Below are 19,920 nucleotides of genomic sequence, written 5' to 3' on the forward strand. Positions count from 1 at the left end.
GGAGGATCCTGTAGGGGTTCTTCAAATTGAAACTGTGGGGGAACCCCTAAAAGTTATTTGAAGAACATTTTGTGGGAACCTCTAAGTTCTTTGAAGAACCCCTTATCATGGTTCCTCAAAGAACCTTTTGGGGTTAATTTTTTAACTCCCTGTCCACCCTCCCTCCATTATAAAAACATATTTTAATCATGACAATATTGATTTAAATAATTCATTGTTTATTTAGTGGCACCACAAATGTGAATTAATATCTACAAAACAATTGACCAAACAAAACACATTACCAAATTGCAACATTTCTGCAGACATGTCAGACCATAAAAAATAATACATTTACTTTGTATAGTGCTTTTCATGACATTTAAAAAATATATAAATAATGATATACAATAAAAACAACATTAAAAATGAATCATAGGTAAACTAACAACTTTGTAGACTTGATGCTAAATACAGATTTTTCAGCTTTAGTGTGTATATCATATCCACTTAGTTATGTTAGGAAGTTTGCCATCTTTATGAACTGGCCCTGGTAACTTCACCCCAACTTCTCTTATCGCCAGAACACAGTATCTTAACAACATAATTGTTTTTCTGACATTTTTGGGAAATTTAAGGGATACAGCCCTAGCAGAGCCCCAAGTCCCATGGGGACGTCCTCGAGGGCCTGGATGTTCTCCCCATCAAAGGCCAGCGGGATTTCACTCTCATGGTGAAATGGATTTCCACCGATGTGCAGTAAAGGAGTGAAGAGCGGAGAAATCTGTGTCAACAAAAGTAAGAAAATATTAATATACATACAATTAACAAAGAACATAACAAATGTTCAGCTGTAGTTTTATATAAGCATGCACACCTATGTTTATGAAGAAACAGATGATTGGTGCATAGACATACCTTGTCACGGACATAAAGGCCACTCGGGTCCTCATTGAAGAGGTAGGGCAAGAGCAGAATCGCTGCTGTGGTCTCCAGTCCTAGTAAAGTAAAGCAATGATCTTACTACACTTGCTAATTTTATTACAAAATACATTAGAGAAAGGGAAGGAATAAGAGCTGTTGTTGGCTTTATGGAAACGATATACAATATATGGGAAAGAATATAGTTGAGGAAATAATCCCAACCTAGTTGTGCCTAGTTAGGACATAACGTTAGCTAGCTAGCTAACGGTACTGTACTGTAGCTCATACAACGCCGACGGTCAAACCCGGCTTTCTAATATTTACGTCCATTATCTATAGTAACGTTATGGAAGATATTCACAGAAAACCATCATTGTCTTCGTTATTCATTATTAGTATGTTATATTATTATAATAAATGATTTCGAGACATATTCAGAGCCAAACATCAACCCAACATAACCTTTTAAACTGTTGTCACATCCAAACTTGTCACCATCGTTTTCAGTTGTAATTGCGAAGTTCCCGGAAGAAGTCCAGCAACAACGGAGGTTCCTCGATGAACCCACCTTCTAACAAGTTCTTTGAACAACCTTTTGGGGCCGTTTTTCATTGACCAAGAACCCTACGGTTCTTAGGGGATCTGAGAACAACTCCAGTTGAACCCTTCATTTTTAGAGTGTAGTCGCCTCTATTTACTCTCAGATTCAAACATGATGATTAGCATCAACGATCAAGTCTGCTGCTGCTGCTCCAATACATTATGAGGTGAGACGGTGAACTGATGTTGAACTGGGCAGTCAGCTGCTGCTGCTCCAATACAGTATGAGGTGAGACGGTGAACTGATGTTGAACTGGGCAGTCAGCTGCTGCTGCTCCAATACCATATGAGGTGAGACGGTGAACTGATGTTGAACTGGGCAGTCAGCTGCTGCTGCTCCAATACAGTATGAGGTGAGACGGTGAACTGATGTTGAACTGGGCAGTCAGCTGCTGCTGCTCCAATACAGTATGAGGTGAGACGGTGAACTGATGTTGAACTGGGCAGTCAGCTGCTGCTGCTCCAATACAGTATGAGGTGAGACGGTGAACTGATGTTGAACTGGGCAGTCAGCTGCTGCTGCTCCAATACAGTATGAGGTGAGACGGTGAACTGATGTTGAAACGGGCAGTCAGCTGCTGCTGCTCCAATACAGTATGAGGTGAGACGGTGAACTGATGTTGAACTGGGCAGTCAGCTGCTGCTGCTCCAATACAGTATGAGGTGAGACGGTGAACTGATGTTGAAGCGGGCAGTCAGCTGCTGCTGCTCCAATACAGTATGAGGTGAGACGGTGAACTGATGTTGAACTGGGCAGTCAGCTGCTGCTGCTCCAATACAGTATGAGGTGAGACGGTGAAATTTTATTTATGTTATTTTATTTAACCAGGAAGGGCTCATTGAGATTTAAAATCTCTTTTTCAAGAGCATCCTGGCCAAGATAGGCAGCACCAAGTCATTACAAAAATTACAGACAAACAACATGAAAAACTACAATTAATCTAGTAAAAACCATAGAATATAACAAAATCAAAAACAGCAAATTAAAAACATTGACAGGTCAGGGAATCAGTCTCAAGATCATTCATCAGTGATTTAAAAATACCAATCGGGACAAGTTCTTCCAGTTTAAAAGTATTTTGTAAGGCATTCCAAGACGATGGCGCAGAGTACATAAAAGCCCTTTTACCAAATTCAGTTCGGACATTTGGAACAGTTAGCAGGATAAAGTCCCGCGAACGAAGAGAGTACCCACCACATTTCTGAACAATAAAAATGCCCAAATAAAAAGGTAGTAAACCCAAAATGGCTTTGTAAATAAAAGTATACCAGTGACTGAGCCTACGAGTGACTAGAGAAGGCCAGCCAACCCTGGTATACAAAGTGCAGTGGTGCGTAAGGGTTTTGCAATTTAAAATAAATCTCAAAGTGCCATGGTAAAGGGTGTCAATTGATCTCAAACACTGAGCGGAAGCATTCATATATAAAATATCCCCATAGTCTAGTAAAGGCATAAATGTAGCTGATACTAGCATCCTTCTGGCTTCAAAAGAAAAACAAGCCTTATTCCTAAAATAAAATCCTAATTTCAGCTTCAATTTTTTTGTAAGTTGTTGAATATGCATTTTAAAAGAGAGGCCATCATCAATCAAAATTCCAAGATATTTATATGAGGTTACAACCTCAATCTCCTTGCCCTGACAGGTAGTAATAGGTGAAAGGTTCAGAGGTCTATTTCTTGCTTTAGAAAACACCAGTAGTTTAGTTTTGTCAGTATTGAGGATAAGCTTCAATTGAGACAAGGTATGTTGAACAGTATTAAAAGCAGTTTGCATGTTCTGGAAAGCTTTTGTAAGAGATGAGGCACAACAGTAAATAACAGTATCATCAGCATAAAAATGAAGTTGTGCATTTTTGACATTTTTGTCTAAATTATTTATATAAATAGTGAATAAGAGAGGACCAAGTACAGAGCCTTGGGGCACACCATTTAAGACAGACAATTTAACAGACCTAAGCCCATCAAATTGAGTGCACTGAGTTCTATCAGACAGATAGTTAACAAACCATGCAACTGCATGCTCTGAAAGACCTACACTCAACAATCTCTGCCTTAGTATAGCATGATCAACTGTATCAAAAGCCTTAGAGAGATCAATAAAAAGTGAGACACAATGCTGTTTTTTGTCAAGAGCTTCAGTGATATCATTTAAAACCTTCATGGCTGCTGTAATTGTGCTATGCTTCTTCCTGAAACCCGAATGGTACATTGATAAAATAGAGTTAGTAAATAAAAACTATTTTAGCTGTTCACTCACAAGGGTTTCAAGTATTTTCACCAGGGGTGACAGCTTTGAGATAGGCCTATAATTATTTAAAAGAGTTGGATCTCCCCCTTTTAAAAGTGGCAGGACAAATGCTGATTTCCAGATCTTTGGAATTTCATTACATTCCAGGGTTAGATTAAACAGATATGTAAGTGGTTCAGCTATGAAATCAGCTGCCAGACTAAAAAGCAGGGATCCAAAAGATCAGGACCTGCAGGCTTTCTCTGATCTAAGGATTTCAGGGCTTTATGTACCACCTGCACTGAGAATGGCAAAAAGCTAAAAGTTTGACCAGCTCTCACTGGTTCATCCACACAGGGTTGTACAGAGACAGAGGACACTGAATCAAACAGCCTACCAGATGATACAAAGTGCTCATTGAAACAATTCAGCATTTCAGTTTTGTCATATATAGCAACAGAGTCCTTCAATACACATGACGGTAATTCATTAACATTACTGTTACCAGACATAGACTTAATAGCCTTCCAAAACTTTCTAGGGTCATTCAGGTTATCAGTGGTAACAGACATAAAATATTCAGACTTGGCCTTCCTAAGAAGAAAAGAACACTTGTTTCGTAACTGCCTAAAAACAAGCCAATCAGCATCAGAACACGATTTCCTTGCTTTAGCCCAGGCTAGATTACGGTCGTGAACAATGCAAGAAAGCTCAGACGAAAACCATGGATTATCCCTCCCTTTAACCCTAAACCTGCGGAAAGGAGCATGCCTGTTTACTATTTGGAGAAAACCATCCTGAAAGAATTTCCAGGCAGTTTCCACATCAGGGATAAGCTCAATCTTGCTCCAGTCAAAATAAAACAAATCATGAAAGAAAGCCTGCTCAATGAAACACTTCAGATTTCTCTTACGAATAAAACGCGGGTTAGACTTAGAAATCTTAGTATTTCTAATAGCAACAACAGCACAATGGTCACTTAAATCATTACAAAAAACACCAACCGCAGAATATTTATGTGGAACATTTGTCAATATCAAATCAATCAATCAGGGTAGATTTATCTGGGCATTTTAGATTTGGGCGAGTGGGTGAGTTAATCAACTGGGTAAGATTCATAGAATTACAAAACATTTTTAAATCATCAGACACCGGCATTAACCAACACCAGTTGAGATCACCAATCAAAATCATTTCACTGTAAAGAAGTTTAGACATGAGATGCGTCAAAGAAGAAAATGCATCACCGAGAGCAGAGGGGGGTCTATAACAGCCAATCACAGTTATAGAAAGACCCTTTGAAACCTCAATATTCAAAGCAAGAAATTCCAACTGTTTACAAATAGTTTCAGACTTTGCCACACTTACAGGGAATTTCGTTTTTACATATATAGCCACACCCCCACCTTTCTTAACCCGATCAGTGCGATAAACATTGTAACCAGTTATACAAATATCCGTATCAAGAACAGACTTGCTGAGCCATGTTTCAGAAAACACAATTATATCAGCATCAGTTGATTTAGCCCAAATCCTAACCCCATCCATTTTTGACAACAGGCTGCGTACATTTAAATGAAAAATACCAAGACCAGATCTTGATTTCAAATCAGAGGGGGTTTGGAGACATTGCATATCAGGGCCAGGGTTAGGCTGCACGTTACCTGATATCAACAATAGAAGAATAACTAGGCACCTCTGTTTAATAACTTTGCACGGCTTCTCTTTTTTAAGAGACCTACTGCAAGCGAAGTCTACAAGTGAGTTTCCAGACAATACAAAACAGTCATTTAAAACCATTAGACTTTGGTAGTGACACAAATTCGTAATGTTCACATCATGCCACAAATACATCGGCACTTGGACGAATGGAACGAGTGAAAAAGAGCGAGTTCCCGCAGACAAAATGTCCAATGGACGGGAGAGCACATTGTCAGATGTACTCACCCAGCGACAATGTTCGTTTTCTCCAGATCTCGTTAAAGTCAGTGCACAAAGCAATACCACGAAAATTGTCATTTTCTCTGACAAATGTAAACAATAGAGCCCAATGAAGGTAAGGGGAGAGTGAACTGGGCAGTCAGCTGCTGCTGCTACAATACAGTATGAGGTGAGACGGTGAACTGATGTTGAACCGGGCAGTCAGCTGCTGCTGCTACAATACAGTATGAGGTGAGACGGTGAACTGATGTTGAAGCGGGCAGTCAGCTGCTGCTGCTCCAATACAGTATGAGGTGAGACGGTGAACTGATGTTGAACCGGGCAGTCAGCTGCTGCTGCTCCAATACAGTATGAGGTGAGACGGTGAACTGACGTTGAACTGGGCAGTCAGCTGCTGCTGCTCCAATACAGTATGAGGTGAGACGTTGAACTGGGCAGTCAGCTGCTGCTGCTCCAATACAGTATGAGGTGAGACGTTGAACTGGGCAGTCAGCTGCTGCTGCTCCAATACAGTATGAGGTGAGACGGTGAACTGATGTTGAACTGGGCAGTCAGCTGCTGCTGCTCCAATACAGTATGAGGTGAGACGGTGAACTGATGTTGAATCATAATGATTAAGTTAATTAAAATTAATTAGTGAAACTGTTAAAAAATAGTATATGGCATATTAAATATATTACTCTATTGTTATCATATAGAAACATCATGGAATATTGTACATTATATTAGCATCAACATACATTATTGTTTCATTCAATTTCACATAATAAGGATATTTAATATTTTCAAGTTCAGAAGTCAGAACCCATCACCTGCTATGTAAAAGAGACAGAAGAATGCACAATGGTCAATGCTATCTGGGATCCTTGGGACATCCCTACCCTAAACCCTAACCTTAACCCCTACCTTAACCATTTAAAAGTCAATTTTAATGGGCTAGGGACGTCCCAAGGATGTATCTCTACCTGAAAATACATGATCTAAGTGATTGATAGTTGCTATTCAGCAGTCATAAAGCCTTATTTGCTTTAATGAACTACTAAAATAGTGATTTTGTCAGACAGCAGCTCTACACTTTGACAGACTGATCCATTCATCCTTCCATCCCTCCTCAGCCTTCCTCTCCTCTGAAGACCCAGTGAGGGTGGAGCTCAGTCAGAGAGCTGTTGAGGGACTGGTTAGGAAGAACACTTCTACAGCCAGAGAGGTGAGAGGTCACACATGGTTTAGATGGTAAATATTTATGTCCCCTTAGAGGTTCATCACGTCAGCAAAAGGGAATATGTTCCATTTATGTTTATTTAGTGCAAATTGTCCACTGATATTGGTGTAATTTCTCACCCTTCTGGCTGTATGAAAGTGAATTTCCCGCCAGGCATACATACATGTTCTTTGTTATTACCCGAGCCACCCGAGCCACTGCCTGTTCACCCGCTATCATTCAGAAGGCGAGATCAGTACAGGTGCATCAAAGCTGGGACTGAAAGACTGAAAAACAGCTTCTATCTCAAGGCCATCAGACTGTTAAATAGCACAGAGAGGCTGCAGCCTACATATAGACTTGACATCATTGGCCACTTTAATAAATGGAACACTAGTCACTTTAATAATGTTTACATATCTTCCATTTCTCATCTCATATGTATTAACTGTATCTCAGTCTATGCTGCTCTGACATTGTTTATCTATATATTCCTTTACTTAGATTTGTGTGTATTAGGTATTTGTTGTGAAATTGTTAGATATTGCTGCACTGTGGGAACTAGGACAAGCATTTCGCTACACCTGCAATAACATCTGCTGAACCCCTGTATGTGACCAACAACATTTGATTTGATTTATGAAGGTAATTTGTGTCAAATGTATTTTTCCCCACTCATTCACCCCATCTCTTTACATTGCTTATGCATATTCAGTGGCCTGACTGTCAAAGGCCCATCCTGGTAGATCTGAACCTAATGCAGCTTGGAGTGATCAGATGACAGAAATCACATTTAGGTACCAGGTGTAACTGAGGCCATAGATGCTCCATATCCATTAGTTTGAGTGTTTTATATAATATGACTAAATGTGTTTCTGTGTTGCAGGGACAGTCAAGAATTGGAACAGCAAGGCCACAGAACATGACATAAGCAGAGCTGTGGGAGACCACCTCAAGCCCCTGGTAGAGCCGGGGGTGGTGTTTACCACTCCACCACACCTTCAGCAGGCTGGAAAAGTGGGATTGATACTGTTTTCATGCTAAGATGGACCAAGATACATGTTGCTTTTACACATGTTTGACAAGAGTCTTGATTGGGTTCATTTGTCTTACAATATGTTCAAATCAAATCAAGCTTTGTTTATACAGTACATTTAAGACATGGATGCAACACAATGGCTTCACAGGAAAAAAATGATAAATTCTTCTATGTTAAAGTATTCCACCCTGAAACTGTAGAATTGTGTGACATGTGTTAAGATCATAAGACTATAATCTGATGATGTATGTTTCAAAGTAGGTCAGAGAAATATTGACGGTTATGAGGGAACATGTCTGTGGGTTTGAAACAAGTTGATCTATTTCTCTGAAGACTGAGCTCTGAGAAGGGAAGTAAGCCAGGCGTTGCGAAACCACAGAGGTTTCCTGTTTTGAGCTAGACTTGTCAGTTGCAGACATGAAGGTAGAGGAACCCGGTTAGACAGAAAGAGCTATCAAAGTAGAACATTGCGACAGAGTTAGTGAGGAGGGGCATTTATAAAGTGTATGATATAAAAGGCTATGTACGATTTTTAGAATAAAGGACTAATCTATTGCAGAATGAGACTTTGTCTAATTCTTTATTAATTGAAGCCTTACAACCTTCTGGAAATAGACAAAGCTTTGAGTAGTAGTTGAGTTCAACCATTGAGATAGCAAAATTCCCATGACAAATAAACAGATATTTAGTACACAAACATAAGATAACAGATGACTAAACTGAAAGACTAATGAGCATTGATTAAAATATTAATTGGATGCAATATCCAATCCAAAAATATAGGCTTGTTTTTTAGGAGGGGCTCTGAAAGACACTATGGGGGTGTCCACTGGAAGTTGACTAGTAACAACAACTGGGACCTAAAAGACACCCACCATGAGACCCCACTAAATCTGCCCAAGAAGAGGCAAACAAAAGAAAAACCCCACACCAAACTCAAAGACAGGAAGCAAACCAAAAGGTGGAGCAACTAAAGGTGTTGACTCTCCACATGTATCAAGACAACTGGAGCACTGGGCCAGACACTCTTAAATAGAACCTGGACCAGCTCAGGTGAAACACCTTCCCACTAACGAGATGGACAAGCCAGCACAGGTGTAACACATACTGACTAACGAGGTGACACCAATCAGTGCGTCCTACGTGCTAACGAGCTAGACGTGCTAACGGGCTAAACATGCTAACGAGCTAGACGTGCTAAATTCCAACCTCAAAACATAAATGGAAAAACGAAAGCCTGTAACACCTTAAGACAACAAATATATCCTATATTTTTGTTGGAAAAGTTTGCTCACCACCAACAGAAAACAACTTCCATTTCACATTATAATCAACTACAATGCTTCACATTCACCAATATAAACATGGTGTCTACTGGCTGTCAACAATTAAAAACAAGAAGAAAAAAAACTCGTAAAACTCACTAGCTTCTAGAACTCTCGTCTTCCTAAAACTCACTAGCTTCTAGAACTCTCGTCTTCCTAAAACCCACTAGCTTCTAGAACTCTCGTCCCCTTGGAACGAGCCCAAACAAAACTAATCTCCAATACGGAAAAACGTGCAGTCAAAATAAATGGCAACGCACTAGCTAAATGCAAAACACAAAACTTTTTGACTGCCCACCCTTGAGACAATCAGCAACCAAGTTGTCCTTACCTCAGACATGTCTGATTTCAAGAGGAAACTCCTGCAATATCCATAGTAACTTTCCACCTCACAGCTTCTCTCTCTTTTCAGGGTTCACTAGATAGGCATGTTGTTGGATCGGGGCCCAGTCCCCAATGTCATGCTCTAGTACATTTGGTTTGGCACATCTGAGAATGAACCCTGATATTCTAAAAGCAGGATAACAATATCAATATAATTATACCCATAAATTGTCAGTTGGTTGCATGAATAATTTTCATTACTAAATGTTACATGACATGTAAATATGAAATATTTGATTGCATAGTCTTATTTTCAATTACTTTTCAATTACATTTTGCTAGGTGGGATATCCCAATGTCAAAACACAGTTTTAACGTGTCCAAATCAATAACCAATATGCAGGAACAGTTTGTGATATATTGAAAAAATAAAATGTCCTATATACACAAACATCTGCCACAATAATCATATTACGTATTACTTAAACAAGCACCTTATAAACTGCACAAGCACCAGAAACGCTGTATTTTCTGATATTTGATCAGAGATCTTTTATCAGATTATCTCTGGTCACAGCTAAGAGATTTCTCTCCTGTGTGTATTCTCTGGTGTACTGTCAGACCGCCAGATGTAATAAAACTCTTCCCACATTGATCACAGCTATAAGGTTTCTCTCCTGTGTGTATTCTCTGGTGTTGAGTCAGATGGTCAGATCTACCAAAACTCTTCCCACATTGATCACAGCTATACGATTTCTCTCCTGTGTGTGTTCTCTGATGAATTTTAATGCCTGATGAGGTGAATCTCTTCCCACAATCAGAGCAGCAGTGAGTTCTCTTCCCTGTGGATCTCTGCAGGTGTTTCTTGAGGTGTTCTGATCTGGAGAGACTCTTCTCTGCCTCTTCAGCATCATGAGGTTGTTGAGGCTCCACAGAGGATCCAAGATAGTCACGTCTCTCTCCTGTGTAAACAACAAAGTCAGATGATTAAAGGCCCACAACAACGGAAATCCACTGTAAAAGGTGATGCCAACAGCGTAGCCATGATGTTATACAACAATTGACGTCTGTAATGAATGTTAAAATTATTTGACAATTGTCTTAACATGAGCAAAAATAGTCATATTTTGTCTTGTTTTCACATTAGTAGTAACATCTAAGATTGTAGGCTAGAAATAAGTTATTCATGTTGTTGAACCTCTAAGCAGTGTGCCAGACGACTTTTGGTCTCCAACATAGGCCCCTTTCTGTGTTTAATAAAATTGCGGCATGAGGGCGATGCACATGCAATTTGGTTGTAGAAACTCCTCCCCACTAATGAGGAAACCGATAGTTATGGATGTACTATATCTGCCTGGAGTAAAAATGGTGAGCAAAGATTTTAGTTTTTCACAATGTATTCTGAATGTGAATGGGGGAAACTCAGGGGAGTAACCTCCATTTCCAGGTTGCTTATGAGTGCATTTCACACTACTTTGGATTATAATTGTAAGGCTCGTTTGAATGTAATGTTTAATATAATATTTGTTACAGTATTATGAGTTGTGTAATTATTGAAGAACCGCGTTAATGACAGTATCCATTTGGGTGTTGTCAACAAAGTTAAGATAAAAAAAAAAATCACCTTTATTTAACCAGGTAGGCCAGTCGAGAACAAGTTCTCATTTACAACTGCGACCTAGCCAAGATAAAGCAAAGCAGTGCGACAAAAAAACAAGAGAGTTACACGTGGGATAAACAAAAGTACAGTCAATAACACAATAGAAAAATTTGGAGTACGGAGGAAAAGCAATAAATAGGCCATAGTAGCGAAGTAATTACAATTTAACCTCTCTAGGGTCGGCGGGACGAAATCGTCCCACCTACTCAACAGCCAGTTGAATCCCGTGGCACGTTATTCAAATACCTTAGAAATGCTATTACTTCAATATCTCAAACATATGACTATTTTACACCATTTTAAAGACAAGACTCTCGTTAATCTAACCACACTGTCCGATTTCAAAAAGGCTTTACAACGAAAGCAAAACGTTAGATTATGTCAGCAGAGTACCCAGCCAGAAATAATCAGACAGCCATTTTTCAAGCTAGCATATAATGTCACATAAACCCAAACCACAGCTAAATGCAGCACTAACCTTTGATGATCTTCATCAGATGCCAACCCTAGGACATTATGTTATACAATACATGCATGTTTTGATCAATCAAGTTCATATATCAAAAACCAGCTTTTTACATTAGCATGTGACGTTCAGAACGAACCTCCGGTGAATTTACTAAATTACTCACAATAAACGTTCACAAAAAACATAACAATTATTTTAAGAATTATAGATACAGAACTCCTCTATGCACTCGCTAAGTCCGATTTTAAAATAGCTTTTCGGCGAAAGCACATTTTGCAATATTCTCAGTAGATACCCCGGCATCACAGGGCTAGCTATTTAGACACCCACCAAGTTTAGCACTCACCAAAATCAGATTTACTATAAGAAAAATGTTATTACCTTTGCTGTCTTCGTCAGAATGCACTCCCAGGACTTCTAATTCAATAACAAATGTTGGTTTGGTTCAAAATAATCCATAGTTATATCCAAATAGCGGCGTTTTGTTCGTGCGTTCAAGACACTATCCAAGGGTGACGAAGGGTTAAGCGCCCGACGCGTTTCGTAACAAAAAAATTCTAAATATTCCATTACCGTACTTCGAAGCATGTCAACCGCTGTTTAAAATCTATTTTTATGCTATTTTTCTCGTAAAAAAGCGATAATATTCCGACCGGGAGTCGTTGTTTTCGTTCAAAGACGAAATAATAAAAACATGGGGTCGCCTCGTGCACGCGCCTCCAGTCTCTGATCGACCACTATCAAAATGTGCTAATGTTTTTCAGCCATGGCCTGCAAAGCCACCATTCAGCTTTTTGCCGCCTTCTGAGTGCCTATGGGAGCCGTAGGAAGTGTCACGTTACCGCAGAGATCCCCTGTTTTGGATAGAGATGATCAAGAAGGCCAAGAAATGATCAGACAGGGTACTTCCTGTACAGAATCTTCTCAGGTTTTGGCCTGCCAAATGAGTTCTGTTATACTCACAGACACCATTCAAACAGTTTTAGAAACTTTATGGTGTTTTCTATCCAAATCAAACAATTATATGCATATTCTAGATACTAGGCAGGAGTAGTAACCAGATTAAATCGGGTACGTTTTTTATCTGGCCGTGCAAATACTGCCCCCTATCCCCAACAGGTTAAGCACCAGCTGTCAGAGCAGCTCACAGATCACTGCACCTGTACATAGCCCATCTATAATTTAGCCCAAACAACTACCGCTTCCCCTACTGTATTAATTTATTTATTTTTCTCCTTTGCACCCCATTATTTCTATTTCTACTTTGCACTTTCTTCCACTACAAATCTACCATTCCAGTGTTTTACTTACTATATTGTATTTACTTCACCACCATGGCCTTTTTTGTCTTTACCTCCCTTATCTCACCTCATTTGCTCACATTGTATATAGACTTCTTTTTCTACTGTATGTTTGTTTTACTCCATGTGTAACTCTGTGTTGTTGTATGTTGTCGAACTGCTTTGCTTTATCTTGGCCAGGTCGCAATTGTAAATGAGAACTTGTTCTCAACTTGCCTACCTGGTTAAAATAAAGGACTTGTTCTCAACTAGTCTACCTGGTTAAATAAATGACTTGTTCTCAACTAGCCTACCTGGTTAATTAAAGGACTTGTTTTCAACTAGCCTACCTGGCTAATTAAAGGACTTGTTCTCAACTAGCCAACCTGGTTAATTAAAGGACTTGTTCTCAACTAGCCTACCTGGTTTAATAAAGGACTTGTTCTCAACTAGCCTACCGGGTTAAATAAAGGACTTCTACTCAACTAGCATACCTGGTTAATTAAAGGACTTGTTCTCAACTAGCCTACCTGGTTAAATAAAGGTGAAATAAATATAATGTCTCATCAGAGTAGGAGCTCTGACCTAGGAACAGATCCCACCTGTCCATCTAAAACTGATCCGAGACCAGCCTTCCTACTGAGACGCTTGATAAGAGTAGGAGCGCTGACCTAGGAACAGATCCCACCTGTCCATCTAAAACTGATCTGAGACCAGCCTTCCTACTGAGACGCTTGATAAATACAGCCTTCGGATGGGATTCCTTCTTCTACATGTCAGATGTTCTACAACGATAGATTTATGTCTGGATGAATGGCCGTGTTTGAGAGCATCAAAACTGATGTACCATGGGTAAATTGCGACTGACTGATGTACAAATAATATCGAGCAGTTATACACACGATGCAAGGTGATCAGTCAGTTGACTCAACTTTAAAAAATTAAAAAGTCGGCCGCCATGTCGAACGAACCCAACGTTAATCAACACAGTATGGACCCAACAGACCCATCAGAACAGGGTTTCCTGACCCCTCTACTCAGGGACCAGAACCCAATGTTAATCAACACAGTATGGACCCAACAGACCCATCAGAACAGGGTTTCCTGACCCCTCTACTCAGGGACCAGAACCCAATGTTAATCAACACAGTATGGACCCAACAGACCCATCAGAACAGGGTTTCCTGACCCCTCTACTCAGGGACCAGAACCCAATGTTAATCAACACAGTATGGACCCAACAGACTGGTTAAATAAAGGTGAAATAAAAAATAAATAAAATAAAAGATCAATGTTCCTGTTTTATTAGATAGTACTCACTGTATTTACTTGTGTTAATCAGATCAATGTCCCTGTTTTATAAGATAGTACTCACTGTATTTACTGGTGTTAATCAGATCAATGTCCCTGTTTTATAAGATAGTACTCACTGTATTTACTGGTGTTAATCAGATCAATGTCCCTGTTTTATTAGATAGTACTCACTGTATTTACTGGTGTTAATCAGATCAATGTCCCTGTTTTATTAGATAGTACTCACTGTACTTACTGGTGTTCATCAGATCTCCAGTCTTCTCTTCTTCGTCCTCCTCTAATGTGACAGTAATCTCCCCCTCTTCATCCTTCATTCCAAAAACGTCTTCATCTTCTTTCACTTCATCCTCCACTCCAAAAACTGCATCTTCCTCCTCTTCTTTCACAGTAATATCCTCCTCTTCTTTCACTGAAACGTCTTTCTCTTCTTCTTCTTTCACTGTAACAGCCTCACCCTCAACTTTTTTGTATTGTAACAACCTCCTCTCCCTCCTCCTCTTTCACCAGAGCTTCTTTCTCCGTCCAGCAGACCTCCGCTTCTTTAACAGGAGGATAGTAGCTTAGTGAACTCATGGTCGGAGATTTTAGCTAGAGATAATAGCTAGTTAGCATTAGCGACTAGACTAGTGCTAACTTAACCAGCCAGCTAGTTGACTTACAACATAAATATTAAATTAAATGGGGTAGCTAGTTGTTTCCACATAAGTGTGTTTAAATCATAGTGACAATTAAACCACGAAATTGTCTAAAGAACTTGAATGTTCCGACTTTGTTGGCTAGCGAGCTACCGAGGTGGCTGCAGTTGTTGAAGAAGCGTTCCGTCCACTAGATTATACGTCACACTAGAAACATCGCCTGAAAGACACATATCGCCATCTGCTGTCTGGAGGGAGGAAACGCAGTTGATGAGGGAAAACCTTTTTTCTTCTTCATTGAATTATAATATTATAAAGCAGTTTAGGGAAACGTTTTTTTCTCTCCATTAAATATGAATATTATATCAACACTTACAAAGAGCAACAAGTGTTGTTTGATTAGTTCAGATTTTTTTATGAGAATTTAAAACAAACTCTACATCTACTTCACATCTGTATTTCTGATTCAGTCAAATAACTAGATATCAAAATAAGCACCTAGTTATTGATACCCTTGATAAAGACGAGAAAAAATGACTGTATAAAATAAATAAATAAACTTTACCCTCTACCAGGATATTTTAGCCCAAAACCTGGTTACATCTCTGCTAGGAGGCTGAAACTTGGCCATAAGGGGATCTTCCAGCAAGACACATCAACATCCACAAAGAAATGGTTATTTGGGCACAAAAATCAACATTTTCAATGGCAATCTCAGTCTTCGGACTTGAACTCCATTGAAAACCTGTGGTTTGAATTGAACAGGGCAGTCCACAAGCGCTGAATAAATAAAACAAGGGCCTGGAGAGATTCTGTATGGAGGAATGGTCTAAGATCCCACCCAATGTGTTCTCTAATCTCATAAAACATTTCAGTGTCGTTATCCTCCCAAGGGGAAGGTGCTGGAGTATTGAAAACATGGGTGGCAATAATTAAGACCCCTACCTTTTGAGAATTACATGTTAAACTAAAGCTGAGCAATTGTATCAGTATAAAATAATATAATTTCCCTTTATTTTTTGGTGTAACAATACATCATGTAGATGTATATAATTAACATTCTAGGTCTATACTGCTCCTACATGGTGTAACAATACATCATGTAGATGTATATAATGAACAGACTAGGTCTATACTGCTCCTACATGGTGTAACAATACATCATGTAGATGTATACAATGAACAGACTAGGTCTATACTGCTCCTACGTGGTGTACCAATACATCATGAAGATGTATATAATGAACAGACTAGGTCTATACTGCTCCTACATGGTGTAACAATACATCATGTAGATGTATACTACCGTTCAAAAGTTTGGGGTCACTTAGAAATGTCCTTGTTTTTGAAATATTGTTTTTATTTTGTAAACAGTGTGCTGGCTTTTCTGTTCTTTAATAACAAAGCTTTTGTAAACAGTTTTTTTGCAATGCAGCAATTCAACCATGAAGGCCTGATTCCCTCAGTCTCTGAACAGTTGATGTTGAGATGTGTCTGTTACTTGAAATCTGTGAAGCATTTATTTGGACTGCAATCTGAGGTGCAGTTAACTCTAATGAACGTATCTTCTGCAGCAGAGGTACCTCTGGGTCTTCCTTTCCGGTGGCAATCCTCATGAGAGCAACCCATACCTTGTCACAACACAACTGATTGGCTCAAATGCATTAAGAAGGAAAGAAATTCCACAAATTAACATTTAATTAAAATTAATTCCAGGTGACTACCTCATGAAGCTGGTTGAGAGCATGCCAAGAGTGTGCAAAGCTGTCATCAAGGCAAAGGGTGACTGCTTTAAAATATCTCAAATATAAAATATATTTTGATTTATTTAACCATTTTTTGCTTACTAGATGATTCCATATGTGTTATGTCATAGTTTTGATGTCTTCATTATTATTCTACAATGTAGAAAATAGTAAAAATAAAAACCCTTGAATGAGTTGGTGTGTCCAAACCCTTGACTGGTACTGTATGTAAATGTGATATTTCAGTTGTTGTTTTTGTTACATTTGAAACATTTATAAAAACCTGTTTTTGCTTTGTCATTATTGGGTATTGTGATGTCATTCTGGGGTATTGTGATGTCATTATGGGCTATTGTGATGTCATTATGGGGTATTGTTGTCACGTCCTGGCCAGTATAAGGGTTAATTGTTATTGTAGTTTGGTCAGGACGTGGCAGAGGGTATTTGTTTTATGTGGTTCGGGGTGGTGTTTTGGTAAAAGGGTGTTTGATTTAGTATTTCTGGGTTTTTGGTTTATGGTCTATGTTTATGTATTTCTATGTGTAGTCTAGTAAGTGTGTTTCTATGTAGAGTTAATTGGGGTGGACTTACAATTGAAGGCAGCTGTGTGGTGTTGCCTTTGATTGGAAGTCCTATATTAGTTGGGTGTGTTTGTCTGTGTGTTTGTGGGAGATTGTTCTGTGTTTAGCCTTGTGCCTTGCCAGACTGTCTGTATATCGTTCGTGCACTTGTTTTGTTATTTTGGGAAGTTAATAAACCTCAAGATGAGCTTACACATACCTGCTGCGTTTTGGTCCTCCATTACTGACGACAACCGTGACAATTGTGTGTAGATTGAGGGTAAAATATTGTTTTAATTCATTTTAGAATAATGTAGCAAAATGTGGGAAAAGTGAAGGGGTCTGAATACTTTCCGAATGCACTGTATATATATAGTGGCAGCACTCAGTGACATCACTTCCTGAAACAGGAGGTACAAATATATAACATAGGTTCACAATATCAACATTCAATGTATCAAAATATATGACCAAGCTGGAAGTGTAAACGCCAGCCCAGCCACAATCCTAGAGGTTCACTGATGATCAACCTCCTCCTTCACATCTGACTCCTGATGCTCAACCTCCTCCTTCACATCTGACTCCTGATGATCAACCTCCTCCTTCACATCTGACTCCTGATGATCAACCTCCTCCTTCACATCTGACTCCTGATGATCAACCTCCTCCTTCACATCTGACTCCTGATGCTCAACCTCCTTCACATCTGACTCCTGATGATCAACCTCCTCCTTCACATCTGACTCCTGATGATCAACCTCCTCCTTCACATCTGACTCCTGATGATCAACCTCCTCCTTCACATCTGACTCCTGATGATCAACCTCCTCCTTCATATCTGACTCCTGATGATCAACCTCCTCCTTCACATCTGACTCCTGATGGTCAACCTCCTCCTTCACATCTGACTCCTGATGATCAACCTCCTCCTTCACATCTGACTCCTGATGATCAACCTCCTCCTTCACATCTGACTCCTGATGGTCAACCTCCTCCTTCACATCTGACTCCTGATGATCAACCTCCTCCTTCACATCTGATTCCTGATGATCAACCTCCTCCTTCACATCTGACTCCTGATGATCAACCTCCTCCTTCACATCTGACTCCTGATGGTCAACCTCCTCCTTCACATCTGACTCCTGATGATCAACCTCCTCCTTCACATCTGATTCCTGATGATCAATCCAGAGCATCTTCTTTTTTGGGGGAATCCCGATGGAGGACGTCATCCAATAGGCCGTCATCACCACCACCACCCACTAGTTAATAGTCATTCAGGTTATCAATGGGAAGAGCATTAGCAATATGTCCTGTCTGGTAACTTGTCTCGTTCAATAGATTTACATTGGCTGGTGCACAGGGAGAACCCCCATTAAAAAAACTCAGTTGATCTTAAACTGCGGAAACACTTTTGGAAGTCTTTAACTATAACTAAGTCTGTGGCCTGTGATGTTGGGACAGATGAGAGTCCCTTATTATACAAGAGACAAAATCCCCTAATTCTACAGCACAACGGCAGAGTCATGTCTTCAGTGTAAAACTAACAATGACTCAATAATCCTTCTGGGAATGTTATGATGTCATAAAGTTATGGGCGGAGTTAGAAAGTTGGCTGTCAGAAGTACAGGATTATAATGTAAACTTACTTTTAATCCGTCTGTCTGCATATTTCAAGACATGGCATTTGAGGGTGCAGTGAGATACCCGATGGTTGGACGATACTTTTCTCATCAATCATCTTAAATATTATACTTAATTAAAACCTGGAAATGAACCAATCCTCTGTTGTTAATTCAATAGAAAGGTCAAATGCTTTATTATCTAAAAGTTGAAAGTGACGGAGAGAAATAAAATGGTGCTGATGCGGGCGCTGGAGATGGGGGTGTGTTCTAGTGGACAGGTGTGATGTAGTTAATGGAGATGGAGGTGTGTTCTAGTGGACAGGTGTGATGTAGTTAATGGAGATGGAGGTGTGTTCTAGTGGGTCTGGGCAGGTGTGATGTAGTTAATGGAGATGGAGGTGTGTTCTAGTGGACAGGTGTGATGTAGTTAATGGAGATGGAGGTGTGTTCTAGTGGGTCTGGGCAGGTGTGATGTAGTTAATGGAGATGGAGGTGTGTTCTAGTGGGTCTGGGCAGGTGTGATGTAGTTAATGGAGATGGAGGTGTGTTCTAGTGGGTCTGGACAGGTGTGATGTAGTTAATGGAGATGGAGGTGTGTTCTAGTGGGTCTGGACAGGTGTGATGTAGTTAATGGAGATGGAGGTGTGTTCTAGTGGGTCTGGGCAGGTGTGATGTAGTTAATGGAGATGGAGGTGTGTTCTAGTGGACAGGTGTGATGTAGTTAATGGAGATGGAGGTGTGTTCTAGTGGGTCTGGGCAGGTGTGATGTAGTTAATGGAGATGGAGGTGTGTTCTAGTGGACAGGTGTGATGTAGTTAATGGAGATGGAGGTGTGTTCTAGTGGGTCTGGGCAGGTGTGATGTAGTTAATGGAGATGGAGGTGTGTTCTAGTGGGTCTGGGCAGGTGTGATGTAGTTAATGGAGATGGAGGTGTGTTCTAGTGGGTCTGGACAGGTGTGATGTAGTTAATGGAGATGGAGGTGTGTTCTAGTGGGTCTGGGCAGGTGTGATGTAGTTAATGGAGATGGAGGTGTGTTCTAGTGGACAGGTGTGATGTAGTTAATGGAGATG

The sequence above is a fragment of the Salmo salar genome, chromosome ssa02 (genome assembly GCF_905237065.1).
Source record: "Salmo salar chromosome ssa02, Ssal_v3.1, whole genome shotgun sequence".
NCBI lineage: Eukaryota > Metazoa > Chordata > Actinopteri > Salmoniformes > Salmonidae > Salmo > Salmo salar.